The sequence below is a fragment of the Marmota marmota genome, unplaced genomic scaffold (assembly GCF_001458135.2).
Source record: "Marmota marmota marmota unplaced genomic scaffold, marMar, whole genome shotgun sequence".
NCBI lineage: Eukaryota > Metazoa > Chordata > Mammalia > Rodentia > Sciuridae > Marmota > Marmota marmota.
In genome coordinates, this window is record NW_026000171.1 from 6,294,783 (window position 1) to 6,320,002 (window position 25,220).

The 25,220-nt window shown below is 43.9% G+C and overlaps 1 protein-coding gene and 1 long non-coding RNA gene across 23 annotated transcripts in view; one reads left to right on the plus strand and one right to left on the minus strand.

The window, feature by feature from the left end:
* Cacna1c (calcium voltage-gated channel subunit alpha1 C) overlaps positions 1 to 25,220 on the minus strand; it is a 698,188-nt gene that overhangs the window by 490,291 nt on the left and 182,677 nt on the right. The gene's annotated exons all lie outside the window — the stretch shown is intronic.
* Positions 1 to 25,220, plus strand: part of LOC125611860 — a 30,124-nt gene that overhangs the window by 3,863 nt on the left and 1,041 nt on the right. Inside the window, exon 2 of the long non-coding RNA XR_007342096.1 lies at positions 12,861 to 12,867. This is a non-coding gene — a long non-coding RNA (uncharacterized LOC125611860). The remainder of the gene's footprint in view (positions 1 to 12,860; positions 12,868 to 25,220) is intronic.

Below are 25,220 nucleotides of genomic sequence, written 5' to 3' on the forward strand. Positions count from 1 at the left end.
CTGTCAGCTAGTTTCATGGAATCCAGGGAAAGATGTCAAGGCCAAGGGGATGGCATAGCCTTGAAATGGAAGGAGGCTAGGACCCTGAATCCCCCTTACTGCTACTCCCCCAATCCAGGTTGGGCTGTGATATGAGCCAGGAACAAATGTTAAGCCACCAAAAGTTGAGGAGGGGGGTCATTCATTACAGCAGATAGATGATGACAAATATACTCTTTCTTGAGGCTCTCATAATAATTTTTTCATCTCTCAACCATCCTCCTTGCCTTACCAGGTAGTATTTCAGTTTCCCACAGAAAAGCCTGTTTTCCCACTGGATCGACCTCCTCTAGGAAAGGAATCATGTTAAGCTCATTTCCATTTCCTTAGTACCTAGAACACATAGTTTATGTCTTCACTAATTGCACAATGAATCAACAAATGAATGAATGACAGATCCTAGCTGAGCCCAACATATATCCTATAATACCCTAAAAAATTAATTGAAACAAGCAACAGCAAAAAGCTAGATATAAGACTAGCTAAGCCCTAGATGGAGGGAATGAAGGGGTTTAGAAAACACGGCAGGGTTGGGGAGCGTGGGATGAGGAAAGCCTTCTCTCCCCTGCCAGGTTCCCATTGAACAGGCACACCGTCAATGACAAAAACCTTACCTAGGAGAATGCTGGCTGGCAGGAATTTTTCCCAGTGCTCCATCCTACAGTATTTTGAAATCTTTTGTTTCAATCGATTGGCAATGTTTAAACACACCATTTCACATAGAAGTACAATATTACTAATTAGGCAATAAGGAGTAAGACAGTGTCACTTTATGGTAATGTATCATGCACACACAAAAAAAAAGCCCTCCCACTTTCAAATAAATTTTACAGAGTTTCACATCATCTCATTTTTAGTGCAGAAAGGGGATTCCATTCCATTAACAAAGAGCATGTTCTAGTAGGGTAAGCAATTCCCTTAATGGAGAAGCACAGGCATGACCTAAAAGATGTGTCACCTGGTTTTAAGAAGGACTGGTGCCCAACCTTGAAGAGTCCAGCTCTCACCTTGATCAGCGACAGTTACTTTCAGGACCTCCTTTGTTCTCTTCTGTTAGTGCTCTCAAAAGATCTGTTTTCTTTTCCTGTTATAAATCACTTCAGTTATTCTTGTGAAGACTTTCTTCTTAGACATCATCTTCTTTAAATATCACTCGTTATTGGAACCTTTAATGAGTATATCACTTTAATGGAGGCTCTAACAATTCCAAGCTGTTTTATGTTAGTTTTTCTTCTGTCAGGCAAATCACTGTGGTTGAAGATAGTCAAATGTCCCTTCTTTTTCCTCTACCCCACTGGTACCACACTCTTGATAGTTTTCCAGATGGTTAGCAGCGCTCTAATTTGAAGTGGCCCTTTGGAAGCTGAACCTGGTCCCCTTGTATTGGGCAGTACAGCCAGAGCCCAGCTTTGATCTTGAAATAGAAAGCCAATGTCCCCATATGGTAGAGACTCCCTCTTTCCATGGAATGGACCCTTCCCACACATCTGGGTGAGCCAGTTCCTTGGCCTGGAGAGCTCTGTCCAGCCTTCTCTACTTGTACATACCCAACTCTTATCCCAAGTGAGTTCTTTACCCTGTTCTGGTCACCATTTGGTATTCAGTATTTGTGCAACCAGCCTGAAAGTGTTTGTCCTCACTGTATCCATTGCAAGGTTCTCTTACAGGGACATGGGTCGAAATCCTGATCTGTGTCATGCTGGATCCACATAAAGGTAGCAATCCGAGTCTCTATGAGAACCATACCCTCTCTCCTATCAGCACTTATTTAGCCTCCTCTTCTGAAAACCTGAGCTATAACATTCACATTTAGAATTTATATTCCCCCTTCTTCCAAAAAGATTTGAGGCAACTAATTCAGTATTATCTCTTTGAGATAGTTAACAATTTTCACATTTCTTAGAGAACATATCTGTAAATTAGTCATCAATGAAAACACTGCTATGACAAAAATACCCAAGACAAATAACTTAAAAGAAGGAAAGTTTTCTTTTGTCACATGGTTTCAGAAATTTTTGTCCATGGTCAGTTGGTCCCATCACTTTGGACCTGCATTAAGGCTGCATGTAGTGGCAGAAGCAAGTGGAAGAGCAAATCTACTCACATCATGGAAGTGGAGAGACAGGAAGGGGGCAGGTCCCAACATCCCCTTCCAGAACACATCCCTCATGACCTAATTTCCTCCCTCTAGACGCCACTTCCCACCACTTCCCGATAGCACACATGAGCCTTTAGGGACATTTAAGATCTATACCATAAAATCTTCTTCTATCTGATAGTTACAAAAATACCACCAAAGAAGAGATTAGAGGACCTGAGAACCTAATATAATTTAGGTCTAGTAATCAAGTATCAATTCACTGCAACAGTCTCTTTCTCTGGGTTGGAGAGGGATAGAAGAGCTTCAATCCATCAAATGCCCTAAATTCAATGCCTACCTATACAAGCTTTTCATGGTCCTACAAAAACACTTGAAAATCAAAGACAAAAACAAAATTAGATTGGGTCCAAAATACAAAACTGTAAGATCAAAATGAATATTTTACTCAACGTCTACAAAACTCAACATTATATTAACTAGTCAAATGTAGCTCTACTCAGAGAGTTATCTATCAGTGTAACAGAGTTTACACTGCAAGACCAAAATGAATAATTTATTCTTAATAAAACTCAACATTATAAAAAATACAACCATTCTCTCCAATTTCATTGCAGCAAACATTCTATTTGCTGAGGAATACAGGTCCATTTTAAGATGTGTGATGTGCTGAGAATGGAGTTACCAAATATTAGATGGCCTTGGGCCTTCACAGACTTAAAGCAACCCAGGGGAAGGTAGCTGATTAGTGTGTGTGGCCCTAGGGAATCATGTTCATAATAAAAGGGGTTTTTGTTTTGTTTTAATTCTGAGTGAAAAGACTCCCTTACAGTTCCTTTGTTCTGTTTGGGCACTTGCTTCTCTAACAGCAGCTCTTTCCATAGAACTAAGCCAGGACTGAAGGAGAGGCAGTGGGCATCTACCACTTCTGCAGGTGGTCAACAGATTTGGCTCCAAGTTCAGAACAACATGCCAGGGACCCTGGAGCCTCCTCCATTGCAGGTACAAGGAATGCAACACCAGCAGGGGTCACCAAAGAAAAATCTGCTTTTGCTTCTTATTTTTTCTTTAAAGGAAAGAAATGAACACCACAAGCCACATCCTCACCCACTGTGGATCCTGCCCCCGCTTCCTTTGCCATTCCTCTCCATGGTGCCTACATATTCTACCCTGCCCTGTCCTCTGATCTGTCAATCACTGACACACCTTGAGGAAGGTGAAATTCCTCACACTTACCTAGAAGACACACATTCTTACTTTGTGAGAGGAAAGACTTTTTAGGAACACATAGAATGAACAAACTGAGCCACTGCTCTGATACTCAGCCTGGGGAACAGGCTTCGACTTCCAGAGGGAAGTTTCCATAGGCCTACTCTGCCCTTTGCTGCTTCACCACCAGTGTCATCTCAAGTCTCAATGCAAACTGCTTCCTGGCCATTCCCCTGGCTCCATACAGAATGCCTGCTATAGAAAAGATGGCTTCTCAGAGAGGTAACAGGGACAAAGAATGCTGGATTTGAATCTCTGGCACTGGATTGTGTCCTTTGCTCCACCACATAGAAGCTGGGCCATACAACCAGAGGCAATCATTTAATCTCTCTGAGTTTCAGTTTGCCTATCTATAAAATGTAGAAAATAATATCCACTCTCAGAGGGATGGTGAGAAGTATATCAGATACTACCCAGGAAAGACTCAAAACATAAAATGGTAGACCAATGTAAGATAAAATTTTATCATGAAGTCTGCTTGCTTGGCTCTTCTGGCAACAAGAAAAGCAAAGTGATGGCGAGGAGAAGTGTAGGCAAGGAATGGGATGCACTCAGAGAGAGTGTGGGGTAAAGGAGACCTCAGAGAACAAAACAGATGATGTAGCACTAAAAGCGGGGGGTGGGGGGGAGTATCACCTGTATTCAAAATGATAAACTTTGGGGTCGGATGGACCTGAGTACCAAGTCCCAAGTCTTCCTGGCTGGCCATGTGACCTGCTCAGAGCCTCACTCACCTCTGCTGTAGAGTGGGGCTAACAGCCCCCTGAGGATTGTCACAGGATTAAAGGAAGTCATGTTTATAAATGTCTTGGCACACATAGTAGCTAGCTTATAGTAGTCCTTTAAGACATCGTATCATTATTAAATTGATATTCACATTAAAACTATACTCTGAAAACTTGTAAGTACTAGATCTTAGACACAAGCTATGAACAAGCTGGGATTAATAAATCCACAAACCGTGTCACCGCTGCATCTTCCGGGCTTCTTTGTCTCTCCCCTTCCCTGCCTTTCCTCTCACCTAGTACTTCTCTCTAGCCATCTTTATTGGGTCATCTTTCTTCCTTTGTGGATCTCTGGGGATCTCTCACTCTCTTCCTGCACCTCTGTGTACTTCTTATTTTCTGTCTCCATCTCAGCTGTCTCTCAGACCCCGACCTCTAGAAATCTCTTACTCTCTTCCCCCCCGACCACCTTTAATTCTTTCAAGTAAAAATTAGGGGCTGAGGTCATAGCCCATTGGCAGAGCACCACTCCGGCATGTACAATGCTCTGACTCCATCCCCAGCACTATGAAAAAGGGAAAAACTTAAATCCAACTTCCCTTGAGTAGAAGGCACATTCCTCACAGACAAATGCTCTCACCCCATCAATGGGGTCTCCCTGTGGCCTGCTGCCACCTCAGGAACCCACTATACACTAACCATCTTTCCCAAGGGGGGAAGTGGGTGGCTAACCTCACCCAACTCCCCAGATCTCCCATCCTGTCCATAAAGAAGTGGTGCAGACCCACCACACAGCTGAGGGCTGTGCCCAGAAGCCCCAAAGGAAGCCAGTGCAAGGTCATAGGCACAGCACAATGTAGAGAAAGGAAATCGTCATTGCGACCAGCCCAGTTCTAATCAGTCCTGGGCTGGGCAGGTTTCCCATAAGGATGAGAGGTCTGAAGTGCAGCTCATCAAAAACCGCAGCCCACAGAGGGAGCAGCTGCTGATGTGAATCTGGCCACTGCCTCCTCCAAGTGGGGGACTGGGTGAGGTGCTGGGAACGAGGAGCCAGACTGTGGTCAGGGAAACAATTGGTGGCCTGGTTGAGAAAACCAATCCATCAGGCCATGAGCAATTGTTAGGCACTTGTCATGCAAGGGCCAGAAAGAGTCTGAGATGCTGCAGGAAGTCTAGGCAACTCTCAGAGAGCCCACTGGAACCCAGTAGGACAAAGAGGGCCAAGCACAGGAGAAAAGATGAGCCCAGATTCAGGGCGGCTCTGCCCAGGCCACACAGGGCCTGTGGTAGTGTTCTAGGGCTTCCGTGAGGAAGAGTGGCTTCAACAACAGAAACTGACCTCCTCATGTTCAGTGGAAGTCTGAGATCAAGGTGTGGGCAGGGGTGGCTTCTCCTGAGATCTCTGTGCTTGGCTTGGTGATGGTCATCTTCTCCCTGTGTCTTCATATGGTCTTCCCTATGTATGACTCTGGTCCTGGATTAGAGCCTTCCCTAACATCTCATTTTAACGTTTTTGCCTCATTTAAAACTGTATCTCCAAATACAGTCACACTCCATCATCAGGGGTTAGGACTTCAACATAGTAATTTCGGAGGAACACACACAACTCAACCAGAGGAGTTGGTCAAGAGACAGGTACCATCAGGCCAACAAGCTTTGTGGAGTCAGGGTGAGGCCCTGAAGACATGGCAGAGAGTGGACAGAGAGTGCAGGGTGCAGGCACAGGGAAGGTGCACCAGGCCAGAGGAGGGAAGGCCACCTTCCCGGCTGCAGGACCCTCCTTCCCTGTCTCTCTTGCCTGCCTGCCTCCCATTAAAATAGAGAGGATGGGGGCCACTGGTAAAGTGGAAGTCACAAAAGAGAGAGAGAAACCAGAGAGAGAAAACTTGGGTGGAGACAACCGGTGACATCTGAGCTTTCCGGTTGCTTGGCAATAGGCATCAGGTTGTAAATACAGACAGCTAGGGAGCAATGAGCCCTTCACTGTGAGATTCCATGCCTTCCAGTGGGGCCCACCCCCCTACAAAAAGTTAGCTCCACATCCCTGAAAAATTCTAACCCCAGTTAAAAAGCAAACACTCATGGGAGGGTAGCATTTCAATTTATCATGAGTCATTTAGATTCTAGTGTTAATTAGGACATTTGGGGATAGAGGAAGTGGGAAAAGGAAGACACTGAACCTCGGGAGAAGGAGGCAGGCTTAGCAAAGGAGATTCTGCTGCATCAGGCTGCCGTATTTGCCTGTCTTCTCACTAGAACATAAGCTCCACAGGGGCAGGACTTAGCCTTGATCCCCACTGCACTTCCAGAGTCTACAACTATGCCTGGTACATGGGAGACAAGCAGGAAATATCTGCTGAACAAATGAGTGTGCAGATGAGCACACTATATAGAAAGACACTCGAGACATTTGCTGACATAGCCTCATGGTGGAGGCAAATCACATCCTCAAGTTGATATGCTTAGCTCTGACTCAAAACAATGAAGGAACCAAGACTAGGAACTAACCCAAACTTATCTTGAGTTATCAGGCGACCAGATCAATCATAGTGACTCCGTGTGCCATTAGAGATCAAGTAAAGGCGTGGCAGGGCAGGGCAGGGCAGGGCAGGGCAGGGCAGAATTCTTCCCATATCACGGGGCATTTTAGGAGATGTACCGAGAATAAAGAAAACAAAAGTCCAAGTGTCCCAGCCTCAGAACACATGGCGAAAACAAGTCCTTTCAGCAGCTAAACGGGAGAAATGTCCCTTCCTGTCTGCTTTTTGTATGCACAACTGAAAATCCTTCAGAGAAACACATCCTGCTCTGCTGTGTGTTTGCCTTGCCCAGAAGTCAGAAGCTCCAGGCAGTGGGGGATGGAATGCAAAGAGATTTCTTACAGCAAAGAATTGGGCCAATTAGGAAAAACTGAAAAAGCTTTCAGACCTACCATGCACAGGCCGGATCTTGTGCACACTCACCAAATCTCTGTCTCTGCCTCCCTCTTTCACTCGGATGGATGTAATTCATAACAGATTTTACATTCACTGGAAGCAAGCTGAAACATTTTCCATATCAACTTTTCAGGCTGGCTGCAACTGAGTATCCTAAGAACCCCTAGAGACAGAGCTGATAAGATATTCATCTCCCCAATTATTTATCTATCCGGCTGGAGAGTCCTACAACCAACCACCTGTTCATGTTTCCTTGGGAATCTCCTAGAGTGAGGGGCAGGGACCAGGACCCAACAAGGCTAGCACTGGGAGCTACTTCACACCCTAAACCCAAACTCTTCAAACCACTGTCCCCTGCTCAATGCACACAACACCCAAGAGCGCTTCCTAATGTTTGTGGGGTCATGAAGCACTTTGAGACTCGGATGAAAATTAGAGAGCACCCTCCAGAAAAATGCACACACATATACACACACTTTTTTGTATACAGATTGTCCCCAACTTAAAATGATTCAGTGTAAGATTTTTTTCAACTTTATGATAGTGTGAAAGCATATGCATTCAGTAGAAATCACATTTCAGATTTTTAATTTTGATCCTTTCCTAGGCTAATGACATTCATTCTGGTGCCTCTGAAGACACTGGGCAGTAGCAGCAAGCTATAGCTCTCAGTCATCCCCAAGATCAAGAGATTGAAAAAACAAAAAAAACTGACACCCTAAAGTAAGCTGTGTCCTTGAGCAAGGCTATTCATAGGGTTGGTATATTTAATGCATTTTTATTTACAATATTTACTTACAATGGACTGATCATGATGTAAGTCCATCTGAAGTTGAGAGGCACTCGTATATGTCTCAGCAGATCTCCAAACTTAACCATGCATCAGAAGGCCTCAGGGAACTTTTCAGATTCCTGTGAAGCCCCTTCCCATACTCATTAAAACAGAATCTGAAGAGGAGGTGCCCTGAATTTTGTAGTTTAGAAACTATTCCTGATGAGCTGGGTGTTTCCAAAATCTGCTGTAAAGACTCCTGGACCTCAAATTATATCTGCTACCCTTAAAACAGGAAAGGGAAAGGAACTTTCCTTTCTTGAGCCAGGGATCATGCTAAGTGGTTTCCCCACATTAACTCATTTAACTTGATTTTCACAGAAATCACCTAAAGGAAGTATTAGTATTATCCCCATTTAATAAGTGAATAGCAGAGGCTCAGAAAGGCTAAGGAACTTGCCTAAGATTACCCAGCATGTGGTGGACTGAGGATGGAACCAAGATTGGTTCCAAGGGAAGATTCCAACATCTTTCCTTCTCTAGGACAGAACTATCAAAACCCTGGCCAGGTGGCCTCTGGACAAGCACCCCTCCTGCATGTCACAGGGCTATGTGTGCCTTTATCACAAGACTAAGGTACTGTGTCCCCTTAGACCTGGGGGTACACAAAGACACATTGTAGTCACCTGAGAATCTCCAGTCCCTGGCACAGCTCTGGTCCACAGTGGGCACTAGACAAATATTTCCTGGATAAATTAGACAAAGGACGGGAGAGTGTGTATGGTTAAACTAACCATTTCTCCCTATAAAAATTTCTGTAGAGAAGCCATTTTTCATGGATGATTTTAGATTTTGTGAACTCAGTATTATAAGATACCCCTGAGGCTCACCAATATGCAAAGAGACTATGACATCTCCACACATGTGAGCAGATTTCAACATAAGGTGGTATAGGAGGACAAAATATCCCAGCAAGGAGAAAGAGTTGGGCCAGGCATGAGGAGAGGGGCCCAGCAGAAGTAGAAGCTAAAGACACCCATCAGCTGACCACCCAGGGTGCATGAACCTATCCCCATAAAAATGCCCAGGTTGTGCTCTCGCTGGAGAACACGGTGCTTGGGATCTGCTTTCCCCAGTGTTACCTCATTTGTGTCATCTGGTGGTGGCTCTTGTTAGGGACATCATTAAAGAAGATCACATGGCAGATACGTCCTTTTTTAGCAGACCAAAACTCACACATTGTCTGGTCAGTTCCCTCCCAAGGTCAAAATTTCCTTTCCAATCTCTGAGATGGTCGGTCACCCAACCTCTGCTGGAATGCTTTCAGGGATAAGGCACTCCCTGGTGGCCCCTCCACATGCTCCATTTCTGAACAGCTCCTTTACTGAAGCTCTGGTCTGAATTCTTCACCAACAAGTAACCCAGAACCAGCTAATCCCCTCTCTCCAGGACTCTTTTAAAGTACATCTTTTTGCCTGGGTCTTCTGCTGTTTATTATAGGTCACAGGCAAAGTATCCCTTGCAATCCCATTACTTAAACTCTCTAAGCTCCAGTGCTCTCACCTATAAAATGGCATCAATAATTACAGCCACCCCATGGGGTTGGTGTAGGGATTAAATAAAAATCTGTAATTAAATGATATGTGTGTAGGTCTCTGGGCCTATAATAACTCCAAAATATTATCTATTGTTACTCTTATTTTTCTTCCCCTTGTCTACACACCATTCACTATTCATCTGTGAATGCAACCTAGTATTGTATGTTATTTTAGCAGCCTTGATCACAATAAGAATAAATTAAAATACCTATTGTTGTTGTTGATGATGATGAGGTTGTTTTGCACGTGAGCTATCCTCAAGCCTATTCCCCCGCATCGTGTGTTTGGCAAGGGAGTTCTGGGATCTAAATGTTAGGCTCAAGTGCTCTCCTGTGTGTTTCAGCTCAGGACATTGGTCTGTCACAATCATGTTACCTCTGTGTCCACACTAAACGCCTGGATGGTACAACTTCTGGCTATCTGCTTATCACAGGACATGAGCTCAAAGACCAAAGGCTCAGAGACTTCCCCTTTGACAGGATTTCATTTCACCTCCATATTTTATTAAAAAAAAAAAAAAAAAACAGAGGTGCAAAGATATTTGTGGGCTTACAGGGAATCATGAAGGTCATCATAATCGTTGTAACTGCTGTCATGTTCTGAGCCCTTCCCCATTCACAGGACGCGATGCTACATGCTTTACACAGGGATCCCCCAAATGGTAATCCTCTGAGTGGATAGGGACTGCATGCTACATTCACCACCCTGTGCTCTGCACCCAGCACTGTGCCAGGCCCACAGTGGCACTCAGTGGATCCCTGTTGAGTCAACAAACGCATGATCTCACTCCAGACAGCCCTCATTTTGAAAGTGTTAAAAGATGAATCTTCCAGAGATTAAACAACTCAATTGAGGTCCCTAGCTGGTTCTGGGAGGCACTGTGATTGGAACTCAGTCTGCCTGGATCCAAAGCCAGTCCTCTTAATCCCTCACTTTACTTCCTCCCTATTGGCAAAGATGTCCTAGAACACAGCACTCGGACAGTTGGAGGGAAGCTTTTTGCATTCCGTCTGAGAACTTATCCCCTGCAGTCGTGTGCCCCAAACTTCTATCTAAATCAGACAAGTGGGAAAAGCCTACCAAGACCTAAAATATCTCTGGGCAGAGAAGATCCTATAGTCTCTCCCCATGAAGTGACTCACTCCCTGGTTCCATTCTCCCACTGACTCATCCTGCTGGGACATTTCGCTTCCTCTGTGAGCAGAAGGGCTCCATGCCAGGCTTGCCAGTGCTCAGGCCTTGCTGGGCTTCCTAACAGATGCTGGTTCCAAGGAGAAACAAGAACCAAAGCTTCTACCCTAATGCTTTTCCCTCCCACTGTACCCCAGGTGGATGCTTATTCTGCTCCAGGCCCCTCACCCTTGGTAGACACCAGAGTGGGAAGGGGTTCCTTCTCTCCATCTGCACTCAGGAGTATGTGGTTTCTGCATGTAGGTGTGTGTTTATACCTGTATGTTTGTTTATTCAGGAAGAAGGCTTCATTCATTCATTCATCCACCATGTGTTCAGCCTTCTGCTAGATACTAATGGAGGTTGCAGGGAACTGGAGGATGTGCTCCCCATTCTAGCAAGCATGAGCAAAGACTGAAAGCAAGCCCACTTGGGGGGCAGTGGGTGGACCTAACTGATCAAAACAACATCTGGTATTGAAGAGTGGAGACGGAAGGATGAGGCCTTATAAACCAAGCTAAGAAAGTTTGCCCTTTCTTCCGTGAAACAAAGAGAAACTATGGAAGTTTCATTCAAAGCACACAGGGAACGTGGTAGGAGCCAGCTCTTGGGCAGTCAGGCCAGAAGGTGCACAGAGGTTGGGAGGGCAAATAAGCCAAAGGCAGGAAGGCCACAGCTGGCATCCAGTGAGCACAGAGGAAGCACCCTTCTGACTTACTCCCCAGTGGACCTTATCACGAAGCTTTGGTTGTTCCTTTTCACCCTCAGACTGGCTCACTGGTCATCCTCTCACTTTCTCACTTCAATCACGTCTGTTCCTTCCTCTGGATGTCCTTCTTGCTGAATCTCTTCCAGTTTGTGAGTTCAGGTCTGAAGCCAACATTCTAGCAGCCTTCCAGTAATTATAATAATATTCTCTAACAACAATAGGGATCTGGGTCAACATTCAGTATGCAGAGCCCAGAGTGTTTGCAGCAATTACTAATCAAGCATCAGATGGGGCAATAGCTAGATGACCTCCAAGGTCCTTCCAACCTTAAGGAGCCAATAGGTCACTGGGCATATTGGTACATGCCTGTGGTCCCAGCCACTGGGGAGGCTGAGGAAGGAGGATTACCTAAGCCCAGGAATTGGAGACCAGTCTGGCCAACACTGCAAGAAAGACCCTATCTCAAAAGCAAAGAAAACAAACTTGAATCTAAGGATGTCCGTGGTTTAGGGTGCTGAACTCACTAATGTTTGATTTTTTTTTTTTTTCTGTTGCTGGACAACTCACCTGAGCAGGAACCTGGCTAAGAATATCAGTTCACTAACTGTAGCCCCAGGGAATGTTCCATAACTCGTTAGCAAGGCACCACCCCTGCTTCTGTGCTGTGCCCCAGCTCCAGCAGGCAGGATGTCTATAATGACCATGATTGCTTGGCGTTACAGAAAAGCACTCCGATTTTTATAAAAGACTTTGAATTCCTAGTCATCAAGCATTCGTTTTAATGCTTGTTTATCCCATTAAATCAGTACAGATGCTCTTCAACTTACAATGGGGTTACATCCTGATAAACTCACAGTAAGCTGAAAAAATCACAAGTCAAAAACGTATTTAATACACCAAACCTGCCAAACATCAGAGCTTACTTAGCCCAGCCTACCTTAAATGTGCCTGGAACACTTATATTATCTCACAATTGGACAAAATCATCTAACATAAAAGCTTATTTTAAGAGTTGACTATATCATGTAATTTATTGAATACTTGTATCTGAAAAAATGCCACCAACACAGCACACGTAGAGTATAGGTTATTCGCCCTTATGATCACGGGGCTGGCAGGGAGCTCCAGACCACTGCCACTGCCCAGCACCGAGAGAGGATCATAGTGCATATTGCTACCCTGGGAAAAGATCAAGATTCGAAATAGCGAATAAAATTTTTCTTGAATGCATATCATTTTCACAGCATTGTAGAGTTAAAAAAAATTGTAAGTCAAACCACTTATGCAGAAGAGCATCTATGTTAGTTTACTCTAACCAATAGAAAATATCCCCATAGCTTCTATCTCTTCATTTCTCTCAGGGCCTGTGGAATTCATCTGGGAAAAAAAGAGGACAATCCATACACCCTCTTAAGATTTTGGTCCTAAAGGAGCCCCGGGTCCTGAAAGAAACCACAGAGTCTTCCCAGGGGCATGGAAAGGAAGGCATTTTCCAAGAGCAGAGATGCTCACAGGACTTGTGTGACAGCCCCATAAAGGGCCAGACTCCAGGTCCCAGTGTCCAGTTTCCTAGACACAGATGTGTCCATACAACTGCTTGGCTTCCAGCGTAGGTTCTTTGGGCTACGGGTGTAGCACAGTGTTAGGGTGCTTGCCTAGCATGCTGGGTTCCACTGCAGCATTGGAAAAACAAAACAACTCAGATCCTTTGGCAAGCTGTTGGTGCATCCCTGGGTTGTCTGAAGTACATAATCCTACACACAGCATCAACTCATCCCATAGTTGATAGGTTCATCCCATGCAAAACACACACACACACACACACACACACACACACAAGTCTAGTTCATGCCTCCTATAGGTCTTTTTGAGAAAAACAGCTAACAGTACACAGACCAGGCAAACACCCAGTGAATGATAATTCCCTTCCCTTCCCAGCAGCACCTGGTTCCAAACACCTCCCAGCACAAGGACTTCATTTCCCTTCTGCTTAATTCATGTTTCTGGTAGCCATTGAACACTCTTGCCACTCCCCCAACAAGCAACTTCCTTTTTGTCACAGAATTTGCAGTTTGAGAAAAAACATGCAGCTTGGCCTCTTGCCCCCTGCCCCACCACCACCTCTCCTTAATGGGCCTCATCTTGATGCTAGGCTTATAGGAAAGAATCTCAGAAGGTTGCAGAGAAACACCAGAAATGATGGCAGGGATGAGAAGGGATGCTTGCAACCCTTCTTTGAGGCAAGATCTACTCGAATTAGATTCAGATAAATTTTTTATTTAAAAAAATCACTATTTGGGGCTGGGGTTGTGGCTCAGTAGTAGAGTGTTTGCCTCCCATTGAACCCTTGAACTGGGTTCAATCTTCAGCACCACATAAAAATAAATAAACAAAATAAAGGTATTGTGTCCATCTACAACTAAGAAATTAAAAAAAAAACCAGTCACTGTTTAGTTGAGGTTAAATGTGTCTCTAGTTGCTTATTCATTGCATATATGAACCCTGAGGAGAGGAGAGGAGAGGATGAGCAAGGGGGAACAGCTACTTGACAAGGATGGAAGCTACTTATAGAGTACCCTCTCCTGGTTGCCAAGCACCCAGAGATTCACAAGCAGCCTATGACAGGCTGGAGTTCCAAGCAAAGTGATGCTCATCCACAAAAAGGCTCTCTGGATGCTGAGAAGGCAGCATCCAGAGAAGGTGTGCCCCAAGCCCACTAGAAAGTTCAAATGGAAAGCAGATGGCTGACCTGCACCTTCTGGCATCAGGCAGGCACCTCTTAGGTAAGCCAACCCTCACCATGGTTAAGGTGGTTACCCAAGATAGATGAATGGCATGTTCCCTGGCAAATGCAGACCCAGCTCTGAAAAAGAAATTTCCAATGGATGTACCTGATTAGCCAACACCAATTTGTCAGTGACGGTGAACATGTTCCAACAGATATGTACCTTCCATAAAAGGAAATGGGTCAAGTGGTGGCAATTTCCCCATGCATTAAAATTTTAGTATTTCACTCCTCTGGGGTAATGGAAACAAAGTCATTCTGTTAGCATCTGGGGAGAAAGGGAGGATTCTGCCCTGGGGTTTAATGTCATAAAGCACTCCATGTGCCAAGGACAATGCTACACCTAGGAATTTCAATGGATGAAATTAACAGGGAAGTATTTTCTCTAGTCCAGCTTCTGGCCAGATGCAGACTCCCTGTGCACAAAATGCCCTTCCTCCCCCTTGCCAGGCACCATCTGAGAAGGAGGGACCGTTTGGGGCTGAAAATATTCTATTTCTAATCTAAACTCTGTTCCACTCTTACCTGTCTATGTCCTCCTCCCGAAGCAGCTAGAGGGATCTTCTAAAAAATAAGTTAGCTCATGTCAGACCTCTCTTGAAAATCCTTCAGCAGTTATGCATCTCACTCAAGAGAGAAAAACCAAAGTTCTTATATGGTCTACAAGACCCTACATGATCTGCCTCTGCTTCCACCTCACTGGCCCCTGCCACCAGCTGTCCCTTCCCTCTCTCCATACCAGTCACTTTGGCCTTGTCATTGATTCCTACCCAGCCCATGCACACTCACACCTTAAGGTCTGCTGGCATGTTCCTCGCCAACATTTTTTTTTTACCTTCTTCAGGTGTTAGCCTTCTCCTGAGCCTTTATGATCCTATTTAAAATTGCAAGCCCAAATCCTGCACTCCCCCAAGCAATACTTATACCTGTGTCCGGCTTCATTTCTCTCTGTAGCTCTTGTCACAACCTAATAATATATGTGCTTGCTTTTTTATTGTCTGTCTTCCCCCACTAGAACATAAGTTCTGAGAAAGCAGGGATTTGTGCTGTTTTGTTCACTGCTAAGTCATCAGGATTTAGATTAATGTCCAGCATATATTCTGAACTCAATAAGTATTTGTCTAATGAATTCATTAAAGATCTATCTTCCTTTTCTAGGGCACTAACTCATTGCTCTGAAAAGTGGTCAATGATGAGAAAGCACTTGTCCTGCTTTGTCTGTCAAACTGTAATTCAGGATAACCCAAGAGTTGAGGGCGCATTCTCAACTACCAACTACAAAAGGAATGAAGGAATCCGAAAATGATCATTTCACCAGCCCTTAAAGAAATAATGGCTCTGGGCAGCAATTGTCCATGGATGCTAGAACTGTTAGGGGAAAGGTTGATGGGGAACTCTCTGATGGACGAGGGATGAGGTTGACAATCCCTGAGCCTACTCACCAGTCTCAACACCACTAAAAGTGTGATACGGGAAGAGCATAACCCCAACCAGAATAGCCTTGACCTTCCCTTCCAAACAAGCAGGAGCCGAATCTAACTTCTAGGTAGCAAAAAATACAGAAGAACAAATTAAATGACAAAATGAGGAAGTAATCAACCAAATCAAAATGTGGGCCATTCTACAGGACAACTGACCCAGTTTCTTCAACAAACAAATGAGATTCCAAATGGGAGGGAGAGACTATTAGAGATCAAGAGAGAGTCACAAGACATGTAAGCAAGCGTCACGCTTAGATGCTTTTAGGATCCTGATTCAAACTAACCAACTGTTGAAAGATGTTTTGAGCTAATAGGGGAAATTTAAATATGAGCTGAGTATTAGATGATGTTAAGGATCTCCTGGGTTTTGTTGTTGTTGTTGTCTGGGATGACATAGACATATAAATAGTACTTGCCTACTAATGATGCAGACTAAAGTACTTACAGATGAAATTAAATAATGGCTGGAATTTGCTTTCAAATATTCAAAATAAATAAATAAATAAAAATAATCTGAAGGGAGATAGATAAAACCAAATTGGCAAGTATTATTGAAGAATCTGAATCTGAGAGACGGACACAGAGAAACTCACCATATGAGTCTCTTTACTTTGATCATATTTGAAATTTTCCATTATAAAAAACATTTTTTAAAAATATAACTTCCTGTTTTATAGATGAACTTAATGAAGTAAAAATAAAATTCAAAGTACCTAAAATAGTTCTGTGAACCCATGGCTTCTGGCTGGAGGTCAAATACTAAAAGTGAAAGAATTGGTCTCTTTTATGACTGTACATGTACCCAAGTGCCTCATCTCCCTAATTTGGAGAAAGTCCCTCTGGATTTTAACCTGAGACAAAGGCCAGATCCTCTGCTGTTTCTGAGGTTTCTCTCTTGCCCGAGGGCACCAGGAAGACTGGCCCTCTATTTATCTGGGTTCCTGCTTGTCTCTTCCATGTAAGGCCACACATCCCTCTCTCTACTTCCTTCCCCTTGGGCAGCTCCTCTGTCACTTCAGGGAGATCTTTAACCACATCTAAATAGTTGTGTAATAAATCTGTGAACTTACGTGGAAAGTATCGAAACTCATTCTCTGATGTCTGCTGCTGATTCTAAGCGGGGCAGGGGAGTAACTTTTATTGAATTCCAGGCCCTTAAAAGGCAGGTGTTATTGTCTCTGTTTCCCAGATGAGGAAACTAAAGCCCAAAGCCCTTGGGTAAGTTACCAGAGCACTAAGTTAATTACAGTAATAGCCAGTACACGTGGAGTGCTTATGTTGCATCAGGCTCTGTGTGGCATGTCAATCCAGATTCACCCACTTCCCCACCACCACCACCACTGCAAGAAGGATACTGGTATTAGATTCCCAACTCCCTGGATCAGGATGTGGAGGCACAGAAAGGTTAAATCACAAACCTAGTCAGAGGCTAAAGTGGCAGTGGGGTAGGTAGGAGATAGGGCTTAAATCCCCATATTATTTTTAATGGTGCCTCCTTTCTTTCTCAATTGCGGCCTGGTTTGGATGATAAATTATATGATCAGCTTAATAATCAGGGTAAGAAAAGCACACAGTAGCCAATTCATTAACACCTATTGAGTAAAAGTTAATGAAAAAAATTTTATAGTAACAGACTTCCTGGAAATGGAGAACTGACCAAATAACGTCTCCACAGTCTCCTTGGCAACTTTTTAAAACTCTATGACTCATAACTTCTCCAATTTTCCCCTCAGATGTAAAAATCCACTCTCCTCGCCTCCCCAGGGCACCCTATGGCATCTCCAGTCAAGGAAGAAGTGGACCTGGGTTAGGGCCACAGGGAGAGTCTTGCACATTTCTGTTGTCACTCCTAAATAAGAGACTCGTATACACTCATGCCACCCCTCACCTGGGCACTCTCTCCTCCCACCCCTCACCTGGACAAACTCTCATCCTACCCTTTACCTGGGCACACTCATTCCGCCCCTTACCTGGGCACATTCTTATCCTGTCCTTACCTTGCTCCTGTGAAGCCCTGGCTCTCTTGGACAGAAGCTAGTGACCTGTCCTTAACCATCCCTTCACTCAGAATTTAATACACCCTGATGAATTCCTCTCCTCATCACCTCTGTGTCACCTGCCACTCCTAGCCTAGCAAAGCCCTGACCCTGGCTCTCCATTCCCTCCCCCACTCCTTAACCTCATCCATCAATGATGCCCATTTCCTCACCCCCCTCCCTGTCCCCACCCATATCCTCTCCCCAGAGACACAGTTCATCAGGGTAAGTCTACTCTGGCTCTCTCCAATCAATCTTGGCAGTTTGTAATATCTAATTAATTTCAGTCCCTTATTTGTGCTTCATCCCTTTATTGTGACATGAAGATAATCCCATTTCCCTAATCCTATAGCTATTCTGGTTTTTTTGCTAGAAAAAGATTAGCTATCTTTATGAGATCAAAGTAAAAACAAGAGGAAGATTTGAACCCTCTTAAAATCTGAAGCCATTTCCCCAACTTCTCTGTGGGTCTGCATTTCTTCCTAAGGTACGGTTGGTAGGATATTTGGACATTTATTTTAATACTTGCTTTTTGAGCTCTTCTGAAGAAAAGCAGACATAAAATTGTGAGATTTTTATTGTCATCATCACTAATATTAATTTTTAGAGCTAAGATAATTTGGTCTTGATTCATTGCAACCATATGGTACTTATTGGACAAGCACATTATTGCTTAATTAGAGGACCAAGAGCTCCTGGTGACGTGACAAGAGTCTGGAAACGCTGCCTTCTGAGTTGACATTATAGTGGGACAGAGCCTCTGGCTCAGACTAGCTGGAACAGCAAGCCACAGGGGGAGGCGAGCATCCAGTTGGCTCTTCCGTGGACTCCTGCTGTTGCCGAGGTGATAATTGGCCTCTGCTCAAATTTCCACATTTGCTTTAGATTTTCTTAACTGCTACATACAATGATTCATACTGTATTAGTTAGGGTCGCACTAAGTGCTGTAACAAATAAACACCAATATTTAGGTGGCTTAACACAATAGGAGTTTATGTCTTGCTCATAATCCAAAGCACAAACAATTCTGGATCAGCATTCTTCCACACGATGATTCAGACCAGGCTCTGCTCTCCCTCAGGGCACCATGGCCACCTGTACTCTGGTCTTGCCACCTCGGGCCATCATCTTTGCTGTTCCCTCTGTATATAATGCCCTTCCTCGAAGACCTCCATCAAGCACCTCTTTACCTCAGGGTCATGGCCCACATGGAATTTCCCAGGTGGACCCTCCCTCCTGCCCCATCTAAGATAGCCAGGCACCCAGACCCTGTCCACCTCACTATCTTATTTTCTTCACAGCACTTACTAGGATTTGAAATACTTAGTTGTTTGTCTCTTATCTTTCTAATTTTCTTCCTACTAAAACATCAACCTTACCTACCACCTCATTATTCGCCACCTCATTTCCAGCACTTAGAACCTCCTGAAGGGTACTCAAAAAATATTTATGGGGAGGGCTGGGGTAGTGACTCAGTGGCAGAGCGCTTGCCTCACACATATGAGGCACTGGGTTTGATCCTCAGCACCACATTAAATAAATAAATAAATAAATAAGCAAATGTTTCCATAATTAAAAAAATATATTATACATACACATATATATACATATATATATACATATTTATTTATTTATGGGGAAAGGGAGAAGAGAGAGAAGTGAAAGAAGGTCAAAGAGTTTAAGCAAGGAGCCCCCTCGCTATGGGTGAGCTTTTCCACTCCTGGCTCATTCTGACAGACTTCTCACAGGGGCTGCTCATCTCTCCAGGCTCCACAGGCAAAAGATGTGAGTGCAGGATGTGCATCTGGGCTTGCTCTTCCTTGGGGGTGATGGCTGTGGTCAGCTGCAACCCCCTCTCAGCTCCAGCCTCTCATTTGCAAGTTGGCTGGAGTAGGGGAATTCATGAGAACAAAAGTTAAGGGCTGTGTCTCCCCAGAGCCAACGTGCTCAATTCCAAACAAGTTCTGTTCCATCAGACACACCTCCAACTCTGGCCAGACACCTACAGAACTTATTACCCTGTCAGGTCATCCTGCTCCTGCACCGGCCTTCAGAGAAGATGTCAACCAGCTTGCCAGACCTGTATGCAGCTCACCTACTCAAGGATACCCCAGGGAAAAGATGTTCTCAGTCATCAAGCCCAGCTCTTTAAAAGCCATATGTTGAAAACTAACCACAGAGTCTGAGTCCATCTCTCCCTGCCACAGGGTACTCTGCAGCCTTGTGAGTCACACCAACGGGTGAGTCCAAGACACAGAGATCATCCAGCCCCTCTCCCTGCCTCCATGTGGAGATGGGAGCCACTCCCATCTAGAAAGTCCGGTGTACCAAACACTTCTCAGAAGCCTCCGTAGGCCTGACAAGCTCTTCTCAGAATCTAAGGCCAGGCAAGCAGTGCAAGCTGTATCCCTTCTGCTGGACCCCCCATCTGCTTCCAAGCAGTCCATTTCAACCCACCTCCAGCTCTAATGGTGCACCATGCCCCTCAGCTTCCTTCCCACTGGACATGGGAGGAGAAGGAGCAACTAGGAAGGCATGAGGATGGAACCCAGGCCCCCTTCCATTCTCCACCAGCTCTCAGGCTTCTCAGAAACACTTGGCATCCCCCAGGGAGTAAGAACAGGAGTCTCCTACCTCAGCTCCCTAACTCTCCAGTTGGAACATAATGTCTTTAAGATGGTGACTCACATTAGCAATGAAGACTGACTAATTATTTTGATCTTCTCGAAGTCACTTGCCTCATTAGTGGATACTCTCCATCCTGGGCCAAGACCCAGTCCTGTAGCAAACTTGGCTTAGTCAACCAAACATGAAGCACCAGGATGGGCAGGCTCCGCTCCTTTCTTTTAGGTCATGCTTCAGCAACTCTTTCTCTTGTTCCAAAATGAATTTTCCCCCTTAAAACAGGTGCTTGATCTGCATCACAAATGGTGAATCAGAGCAGAGGGCTTGTCCCCTTATTGGGAAAGATACCTCGTTTCTCATATTCCTGGTCATGTCAAAGCCACATTGAAAAGAACAAGACTGAGCAAAAATTCCACTATTCAAAAACGCAAAGAATCCTTTAATGATTCAGCCCTAGCCAGACTAAAGTCAGGGCTGAAATTCACAGAGCTAACTGCCAGCCATAGCTGGACCTGGGGTTTTCATTTCCTGAGCATCTACTATGTGCCAAACACTAGGCTAAGTTCTGGGGATAAAGGAGTGGGGGGCGGGCAGGTGGACAGGAACAGAGCCTGCCAAAACAGAGGAGACTTCCTGTTTCCTACCCCTGCTATGCTCTTTTGTATCTCTCTCTCTCTTCTCTGCCCCCTCCCCTGAAACTCACCCCCATCTCCCACTTCTGTCGTCCACAGTTCTCAAATAGAGTGGCACAAATAAGTTACTGTGATTCCTTAATCAACATCTTCCACTACAATGGTATTCATAAGTAGGAGGATTCTGGGGGCAGCAGCTAAGCCCATATCAGCTACACCAAGGACAGAAATTTCAGGCAGAGAGGCAAGGAAGTAGGAGACAAACTTGGAACAGGTCTTAGAGCAACTCAAATAACAGAGCAGTCCAAGCCTAAGCTGGTTCCACCAGAGCCAATAAAACAGAAGCTGGCAAATGTCAACTGTGATCTAACCTGAACATCACATGGCACAAGCACATTCTCCCACTTCCTGGTATTTTCACCAAATCCAATTCAGTGACCACAAGGTGATAGGAGACGGAACCACTATGGAAAGGCACACCATGTTTACAAGTTCAATGTGCAAAGCAGAAAGCCAGCAGCCAAAGAAAGGCACAAGCAGGTACTCAGAGTAGGGCTTCCCTGAGGACAAGGATGCTGTCTTAACCATGTCAATATCCTCAGGCCAAGCCCAGATGCCTAGCAAATAGCTGAACTGATCATACTCACACACACCACACTAGGCACAGATCCAAGACAAATTTTAGAACAATATAAGATAATCAATTCTGAGTAAAATGACATAAACTGAAATAAAAATCTAAGAAGGTAATTCACCAGTCACCATGCCAGGCCTTGTAATCCTAAGAGGAAACCCTTAGTTTCCAATTGTTTGCAAACAACAGCATTGTTGTTAATTGTGTGGCTGCCTCTCCAACTCCCAAAACTTGACATTTTATGAACTGAAATGTAGGATCAATTTACCAAGGCAGTGCACTCCGCTTCCTTTAAGCTCTAAAAGACCTGAACTCCTACTGAGGCAAGGCACATAAAAGTGTGTCATGCTGAAGGTGAGCTACTGGACCCTGGACTCCCCATCCTCAGCAAGGATGGTGTTGCTTTTCAGTGTATTGTCACAGTCTTTCTGACCCATAGCAGGGCAGAACAGGAAGCCTCAGAAGGGGCAGGGCATCCTGAGGCACAGGGAGCTCCCTTTCCTGCTAGATCAGAACCAGGAAGGGATGGAATCAACACGCCCTTCACCATCAGCATCTCTTGAAGTTCTCAGGGGATTGGGGTAGAACATATTCCTATCCTTTCCAATTTCAGTGCCCCAAGTTTAAGAGGTCTCTACCACTGAATTCCTACACGGCCCATCTCCTTCTCTCTGAGGACTGAAAAAAATCAAAACCAGATTAACAGTAGCCATAAAATTACCAAATACATGTTATGATAGAGGAAGTCTGAAGCAGTAGCTGCAGAAATTCGAAGGCTGTTAACCACCTAAGGTGTGTTCACATGTGTTGCTTTGTGACACCATTACCTCAATCTATTCATAAGCCCCAGAACACCGCCAAGTGTGGTTTCACTAATGGCATCATTTAAAGGTGTGTGTATTATGCTGAACAAAACAGCCTTACAGAACTCCCAGCTCCAGTAAGGCCAAATAACAGCATTAATGGGAAGACCAAAATATTCAAGGCACAAAAAGATACTAATGATCAACTAGTTCAGCCCCTCATCTTACAGAGAAGAGAGCTGAACTGTGTCTTACCCTTCAGTCTCCCAACTATTTTCCACCCCTTCAGCTTATCTTTCACACGGAGGCAAAGCAATGTTTCTGAGACACAGTTCTGATCATTTTATTCTTCTACCATAGCACTCAGAATAAAGTTCAAGTTGCTTGGCATAACACGTGATGTTCTTGATGATCTGGATTCTACCCTCCTTTAAGCTGGGTGTCCTTCCAGTCCCCTGCAACACACATACTCCCCTCCAACCATATTCTTGAAATATTCTTTGTGGGAGTTCAGCTTCTAATATCTCAAAGTAGCTTATATTGAACCTATCTTTTGCAAATAGCTATCACTAAATGATAACTATGTGTATGCACTAGAGAGCAACCAAATGCAGGTAAAAATGGAGAGAAGAGGATAAGTTTTCAGGGGTTTGAATCTTTTTTTCCTCAAGAACAGGCCAGAATCAGCACTAGGCCTAAAACTAGAATGAATGGCTAAAACTAGATAAAAACCCTCAGAATCAAAAGATGAAGTTTTGGAGATCCAGAAAACAGAAGACATACCAAAAAGGAGAGAGCCTCAAAAGGAAAGCTCCAAATTCTGCATATAAATCCATCAAGATCTCTGGCTGACTCTGGAGCTACAAATTCATGAGGCACATTCTAAGCAACTCAGCTAAGATTACCAGAACTGATCAGAATTTTTAACATTTGCCTATCACAGGAAAAAGCAAAGTTTTCTGTTTGAGTTCAGTCAAATGCCTACTAAGATTTAAAAAAAAAAAAATCACCACTCTTTAGAGGAATATAACAGAATTCATAACTCTACTATATATCATTAACAATGTCCAGAATACAATTCAAAATTACTAGACATATAAAAAAACAGCCTATATTTGAAAGAATTGACAATCAATGGAGACAAAACCTAAGACAACTTAGATGTTAGAATTAACAGACAAGGATTTGTCACATGCAGTGATCTGTCATCCATACCTTTGCAAATGCAGCAATCTTTACCTGGAACACCCTTATCCCTTTACTAGATAACTCTTACTCATCTAATCTCAGACATCAACTCTTTAGGAAGTCTTCCCAGTACAATCCATTTTTCCTAATCACCCAGGAACTTGTGGTCTAATGATTTGGTTACTTAAATGAATCATTTTTATCTATAACATCAATGTATAACACAGATTGATAGTAAACATAGGTTAAATAAATGAAGTAACTGAAAAGAATATTAAAATTTTGAGCATTACTGACACATGGTTAGTTAGCATCTTTGTACTGTGCTCACAGTCTTGAAGATGCATGGGTCTTTTTCCCTCACTGTGTCTGATATACTGTTATTTCTGTGGTAGGCACATACAGACACTTAAGGACAGAGGTCTGCTCACATCCTACTATTCTCCCAATTAGAAATCTCTTGACTAGTCTTCTTCCTGATCCTGTTTTCCCAAAATGAATCTTATTCTTAATATCAGCTCCAACATGCCTTTTTTTAAAGAGAGAGAGAGAAATTTTAATATTTTTTAAAGAGAGAGAGAGAGAGAGAGAGAGAATTTTAATATTTATTTTTTAGTTTTCGATGGACACAACATCTTTGTATGTGGTGCTGAGGATCGAACCTGGGCCGCACGCATGCCAGGCAAGCGCGCTACCGCTTGAGCCACATCCCCAGCCCCCAACATGCCTTCTTTAGCATCAGGCAGGCCTTGTGCCAAGCATTTAACAAATTTTAACCCACTTAATGCTCCTAACAGCCTCTAAGGGATGCTTTATTATCACTGTCATTTTATACAGGACAAACTGAAGGCTGTTGAGAAGGTTATTATCTGTAAGACTAGTAGTAATTGGCAAACCCCTTTGCCCACCATACTAGATCAAGAAAGGGACTATAAAAGTAGTCTTTTTTTACTCTCATTTTTGACACTTCTTAGGCATTGCACTTGTAATTTAATGAGGCATTTGAAATGGGAACAGTCTGTGTACCCACCATGAAAACCCTAAATAAATACCAAAGCCATATGAAGAATTGGTCAGTCCGCCTTAAGAGAAGCCAAGGACATGTTGCCTGCTCATTAGTTTCTCTTGCCTTCCAAAGCAGTGTGAGAATCCCCAAGATTCAATACCAAGGGTAGAAGTATCTCTCTGCACTTCACTGAGGATCATAAGGAGGGGGACAAACTAGAGGAAGATGGGTAAACATGGTACAAACGCCCATCACCCCAAGTTGTAGAGAATGTTTGCTGGGCTTAATGGGACTGGAAAACTTGGAGGAATGTCCCCACAGATCCTCAATCTCTTGATAAATCATTAGAGAACTAATGGGATTAATGAGTAGAAGACACTTCTTGAAGTCTCAGACTGTTCTGTTTTATCTTTATCAATTTCCTTACTAGCTACAGGCCCTCAGCGTGTATGCTACTTCCATTAATTATTTTTGCTGAGTATTTATTAAAGTTTGCCTTTCTGTTTCCCCTTTATCTTACATCATTCTTTCAGACTCAAAGAGTCAGTGTAAAACTCAGTTAAACATAAATTGCCAAGATAAGATATGGGAAATCTGGAAGGCCTAAGTCTAGCTCACCTACTACTGATGAAAAGTCATAATTTTGATCAGACTATTCCCTTTGTTTCTTGAAGGCACTATGTGCTGGAACCCTTCACAAGCACTTGGATTCCA